Here is a 7043-nt window from a genome sequence, read left to right on the forward strand (position 1 = left end):
TATAACTGGAGATTCACATTATGGATGTGCAGCTGATAAATTTGCAACAACTCTGTGATACTTTTATGTGAGTATGAACTAAAATCTCTGAGGAATCTGTCCAGCACCTTGTTGAATCGATGCCGTGCTGAATTAGGCTGTTCTAAAAGGAAAGGCGTGTCCAAGATAGTTTTTGCAAGGCGTACCTAAAAAAGTGTCAGAAGAACATGTAATTATATAATGTATAATTTAAACATTTAAATTAGGACGTGAAAATGTTGGCTTATCAGCGATGATGGCAGAAATAAATATTGATCACCGAAGATCCATCCATACAGTGTCAAAGAGGAGCTGGAGCCTATCCCTGGTGTCAGGAGGAGAGGTGGGGCACATCCTGGATTGGTCATCAGTCTGTTGCAGGGCATCCCCATAGATGATATGGGATATTACAATATAATAACATATCATAGAGCACAAAGAAACATTTCACATATCTATTTCATGAGACAGGTGAGACAGGCCAAAGGCTGCACACTGGTCAATGTGCAAATGTACATGTAGTGTTTGAGTGCATGGCAAAGATTTGACATGAAGATCAAGAAGAGCAAACTGGAATCTGCACCCAGATTTAAAAACTTGTATTTCCTCTTTCCAAAACCAGCCTCCTTACAAACATTTAACATGCATACACGCACAGCTGACAGCAGCTTTAAAGAATTTTTTTTTTTTTTTTAAAAAGCACACAGTGATGTAAATCACAGAAAAATGGGTAGGGACCAGAAGAAGAATGACATATTATTTGTATTTCTGTATTTCAGAGAAACAGCTTCACTGACAAGCTCTCTAAATGGAACGCCCAAACAGCTGGAAGCTTTACATGTCCAAACTCTTGTTACACAGGTGTGGAGTGGGAGCATCATGCTATTTCTGTGTTTTCTTACAGAGAGTGGCATTGTTCTTTCTACAGGATTATCTCCCTTTATTACTAGATTGTAAATCAAGGGCTCTCATTTAATTGCTTTCACAAAGAAGCATATATTCCAACAAAAAGCATATTAGCGGTCTCATGGCTGAGCAGATAGCCCCCATTTATACAGCTGTTATTATTTTGTGTGGTTCATTATTTTTTATTCAATTTAAAGTGATTTAATGAAGGATGGAGTTAATAACAAGGTGATCACATGTAGTGTAAATACGAGTGGCCAGCACACCCTGAAAGATTTTTTTTTTTGTTGTTGTAACTTTATAGTGTTTTATCACATTAAGCAGCTGAAAGGCCGTCCTGAATTAAATATGAAAAATGGGCAGTTTCTACCTAACACAGTTTAAAGTTTAAATAAATCCACAGGGGGTGATTCTGACATTCGAGCCAATGTAAAATTAAAGGCTGTTATTCACTGAGAGGGGAAAGTAAATGCTGAAATTTCAGGCTTTGATGCTCACCAGGTTTGACAGTCGGTGTGAAATCTCCAATAAGATTATGACAGTTGTAACCTGCGTGAATCCATCTCTGCATTAGCATCAGCGTGCCTGACCAAGCAGTCTAAGAAGGGTGGGGGGTGGGGGGCTACCTGGACCTTAATTTGCCGCCTCTGTATGAGATGCACTGGCTGCAAATCAAATAGCAGAACTGAACATGTGCGATCAGGCTGCAGGTGAATCTTGTGAATCAGTTTTAAGTCTTTATCACAATAACAGGCCACAATCAGAAGAAGCGCATGCAGCTCTCATGTGTCTGATTTCAAAGCCGTGTTATATGGAGCTTTGATTTTGTATTTTTATTTTACATTAAAATTTTTATTTCTTTTTTTTTTTTTAACACAACTAGATTTCAGAAAGTTTTATTACCGTGTCATTTCAAAAGTTTGAAATGAACGACCAATTATGTTCGCAGGAAGCAAACTTTTAATGCCAGAAGTAGTTCTAGACATGACCTTTCTTATGGAGATTGAAACTCGGAAAAGATCATCTCTCCTAAAGTAGACACTAATTCTGCGCTACTTTTCAGAAGAGTGCTGTAGCTTTGACCGAGTTGTTTTTTTTTTTTTGTTTTTGCTGATCCACGCTACTGATGATGATGATGTCATTTAGACACAGCCGCCCCCCCCCCCCCCCCCTCCTGAAGCCACTCTGCACACTGTGAATAATGGAACAACTCCACTGGGATTTCTTGACAGCAGCCGTAGTCACTTTACTGGGTCTCCATCTATTATCTGCCAGCCTTTAGCATCTTACACAAAGCAGAGGTGTGGACTCGAGTCACATGACTTGGACTCGAGTCAGACTCGAGTCATTAATTTTATGACTTTAGACTTGACTTGAAAAAATGTTGTAAGACTTGTGACTTGACTTGGACTTTTACACCAATGACTTGGGACTTGAATTGGACTTGAACCGGTTTACTTGAAAAGACTTGATATTTTACCCCAAATATAAAATTTAACATGCATATTATATAGAGATTGAAAATGTGACGTCATTCACGGGTAGAACCGCAAAGGATTCTGGGAACTCGTGGCAAGAGGTACTAGCGCACGCAGGCTTTCAATTAAAATCAGTCACACAGCGATAAAAAGAAACACAAAAATGTCAAGAAGCTGTTGTATTATTAACTGCAATAGCCGGTCGCATGACAGCCACGGGAAGCCGACGGGTAAAGAGATCGGTTGTTATCGGATTACGTCGTTGAAGAGAAATTGTTCGAGCCATGTTTCCGAAGTGACAAAGACGCGATGGGTGTCCTGGATTGCAGCCATTCAAAGATCAAATATAACGTCCCAGAACCCTCCAGCTCACAGGTTAGTCTGCTCCAAGCATTTACACGAAGGTCAGTCTGCTGTTGTAGTTAATGCGTCATTTTCATAACATAATTGGTGATATAGGTTACAAGCAAGTCTGGCGCTGAACAGAAATGGTCGCGCTATGCTCCTTTGTTTATTGTGCATAAATAGTGAATTGTCCTGACACAATATTGCGTTTCGCCTCTGTTATTATGGTACATTGACAAAAACATATACTTTTATTCACAGGATAAAACAGGTTTTTTGTATCACTAATTGCCCAGTACGATTACAGCATACAGTATTATTGTCACTGCTACATTTCTGTGATGCTACCAGAAATTATTTCCACTACTAATTAATTACCGTTGAGCTCAAAGGTCCTATTAATAAACGGTTAACGAATGTGTATTTATGACAACAATTTGTGAGACTGGTAAACTTATGATACGTACGATGGTCTTTCGTTCTACACGGTGCATTTCAAGGTCCTGCACCCATCCGTCGGTAAACTGTACCTGGGCTTGTTGCAGTGACCTGAAGTTACTAAACTTCATGAGTGTATGCACTCACTCCAAGAACCGCATGATTATAAATATGCATATAAATATGCTAAGATGAGATAGCTGACTTCATCTAACTAGCAAATGTTTTCAAGGCTACGTTGGTGATGCAGTTTTTTTTTTAAATGATATTTTAAAAAAAAAATCATTTATTTATGTATGATATTTTTGTCATGCGATTTCAAAGCCGGTCCTACAACCGCATCCAAGAATAACATGCAGCTTATCTCAGAACTGTCGGTGAAAATTATTCTTGGAGCTAGGTTTAATTGAGCTGCATTTTAAAGAGGTGCAATTTCACAATTTGTGTATATTTTCTAAGTTCACTATTTTGTCATGTGTTGAGAAAAACACAGATTAGAAAATTACATGGTCTAATATTTACATTTAGCATATAACTGCAACATGCTTTTTTTTTTTTTTTTTTAAAGACTCGAAAGGACTTGAAATTCAAAGTTTCAGACTTGTGACTTGACTCGGACTTTTACACCAGTGACTTGAGACTCGACTCTGACTTGCCTGACATTACTTGAGACTTGACTTGAGACTTGAGGATAAAGACTTGAGACTTACTTGAGACTTGCAAAACAATGACTTGGTCCCACCTCTGACACAAAGTAACAACATTATTGCAAACCAATGGAGACCAAACTTTTAAAAAAAGAGAGAAAAAGAGAGAACAAAAGGAGTACAACTGCCTTCAAAAAGGGAGCTATTTAACTTTGCATGATCAGATTTGGAAAATATTCAGCTGTTTATATGATGCTAAAAATGGAGAATTATTCTTGTCTGTGAGGAACAAACATATTGAAATTCCAAATACATTCCTAAATTTGGTATCTGCAGCAAACACTGCACACACACACACATGCACATGCAAAATGTGTGTCCTGGATCATCTGCTCAGAGGTTGCGTCATGTGCAGCACATTGTATCTGTGCAGAGATGGTAATGCCGTCGTATGTGTGTTTATTGACTTTAAAAGAAGCAGCTGCATGCGTGCAAGTGCGCGCATGTGTGAATATTCATTCTCATTTTGACCAGGAGCATTGATATAGTACACTGGGATTACGCACATAAATTTACACTCCCACACAAAACGGTGGAAATAACTACATCTTCTCTGAGGCATCGATGCATATTTATTAAGGCGTAAACGCCCTTGGCCACATGCTGGTTCCATTGTAGTGGGATGGGAGCGAGCTAACTGTCTGCTGCAGAGGGATCGCCCTGAGTCTCAGCCTGGTCTGCCTGTCATCCCGATGAAAATAAGCATGGAGGAGTTCAGCAACAGGCCGAGGGGAGGGTCAGCAGGGATTTGACGTGTGTGGCTGAATGCGTTTTATCACCTGTGTGCTCTGGGTGGCTGTCGTGGGACCGGAGACGTGGCTCTCTGGGCATGTTCAAGAGATCTACATATTAATTTTGCACTGAATCACCGTGAAGGATAATATGTTCTAACCATGTACAGGCAGAAAGAGTGGGCGCAACAAGAAGACATCATCCTATCTGTACATCAGCAGCATGTTCTTTGAAAATCTCTCCTTCAGTTAGAAGGTCGTGCTTTGCGTTACAGGCTCACTCGCCTGCTTCGGTCCACATTAAGGTCATTAATAGAGGCTTTTTTACGCCTGCCTTCCTTTACGCTTGCAGAATGCTGCATAGTAAAGAGGGGAATGCCTTCCCATATTATTACCTCCTTAAAACATGCAGGCAAACAGCTCAAAACAGTGCTAATCACATGCACAGCATGCAGACAATTAAAGGTCACAGAAGAAAAGATTTTTAGGATTTTCAGTTTCTAAACATAAAAAAAGCGAGAAAGCAAACACCCCGCCTGTGTAAGTCCATCTCGGATTGCTTAGTAACTTCAATACTTGAGAGTGTTATGTCCTTGACCGTATCAGACACACACAAAGCTTTGCCTCGGCAAAGAAGAGGGAAAAAACATAAAAGTCGGTGTTATATCTAAGGCTCTTTCACAGAACCCAGGCAGATCATAGCGAGTTATGTTCACTGAATAATTAGTGAATAACCTGTTAGGGGCAGCAGCTGAACGTTGTTGGGAGCCGCTAATGAATAGTCTCATAATCTCATCTGCCTAGGTTAGATGAGAAGGACACCATTAACATCAACTCGACTGCCTGGACATCTGACGCATGAAAGAAGACCCATCCAACCAGTAATCATCCAGTTGGGTTCCTTTTAAGCAGGGCTTTATCAAAGTCTACTTTCATCTGTAATGTGTGACTTCCTCAGAAGGTGGCGGAGGCCTCACAATGCAGCGCAGCAGGGCTTGGTCTGTCACGTTATGGGAATGTTTTTGTTATTGTCAGTTTCAATTATAATCCTGCCGAAAGGCCTCACAGAAAAAAAATGTTGTCTGATGTCTCCGGTCCCGGAGGAGTATCCAGAACGCTGCAGGGGTTCTTGAGGGGAATCCAGTGTCATTTTGTCCACCAGACAATGAACACAAGAAGAGCGTGTTAGTGCCACTGTTGCGTTCCAAGCTTGGATGCTTCGCTCCTAATGACAGATCGTATCTGCTTTAGTGGGGCCAAATGCAAAAGCTGAAACAATCTCTTTGACCACTCTTGTGGCTGACACAGATCCAGTATGTAACGCAGAGATATTTATTATGGGTCATTTTACAGTTAGATCCATAATTTGTTGGACAAAGACACAATTTTTATAGTTTTTCATCTGAAACATTAACACAGTCAATTTTAAATCAGTGAAAAATGGGTTTTTCATGATTTCGTTTCATCTCGAGTAACTGGCCTCTAATTAGGCTGAGATCAGGTGACTTGTTTATTTAAGAATATCCCATTTCTTCACCTTAAGAAACTCTTGGGTTGCTTTTGCGGCGTGCTTTGGATGGCTAACCATTTGCACAGTAAAGTGCTGATCAGTCAGTTTTGCAGTGTTTGTCTGAATCCGAGCAGAGTACAGCCATATACACCAGTGGTTTCCACAGGCAGCCATGCCATGACAACACCTCCATGTTTCAAAGATAATGCGGCACTTTTTTTCTTTTGCCATTATTCTGGCACAATGTCATCTCAGTTCGAGCTGTCCAAAGAATTATTTCCAGAACTGTGCTGGTACTCCTGGAAAAGCCCGATCTGGGTGCAACTAATGGTTTGTATTTTGCTGTAAATCCTCTATATTCACAATCATTGGGGAATCTCCTAAAGTGTCTTTAGTAGGTTTATTGTTTTTAAACCTAATGACGTCATCACTCACAAGCAGTGAATCTGATATTCCTGCTAGTAAGCCTAATTACAATTATTTCTGATCCTCTGAAAATGGACTACTATGTATAAAACTGGCCACAAACAAGCAGTAATTGAAGGCAGCTGCAGTAAGTGCCTGACAGAGTATCTCAAGGGAGGAAACACAGCATTTTGTGATATTCATGTGTTCTAGATTGATTTCTATCCAAGTATTAAAAGCAATTCTTATATTTAAGATCACATCAGTTTTCCTTGTTAATCTTGAGCCTTTACAAAAATGGGGCCTTATGTTGTAATTATGGATTTGTAATATTTTATATGCTAAAGGTTTTTGTGGTTTTTGAAAATAAATATTTTAAATGAAAGCCAGCAACTCATTTCAAAAATGTAGCGGCAGATTTACGCCTTTTTGTCTTTTATTTAGTGATATTGTCTTAAAGTAAGCAAAGCGCTCCCTGAGAATGATGTCATCCAGATGGCAGCGT

Source organism: Aulonocara stuartgranti (genome assembly GCF_965226115.1).
Source record: "Aulonocara stuartgranti genome assembly, chromosome: 2".
NCBI lineage: Eukaryota > Metazoa > Chordata > Actinopteri > Cichliformes > Cichlidae > Aulonocara > Aulonocara stuartgranti.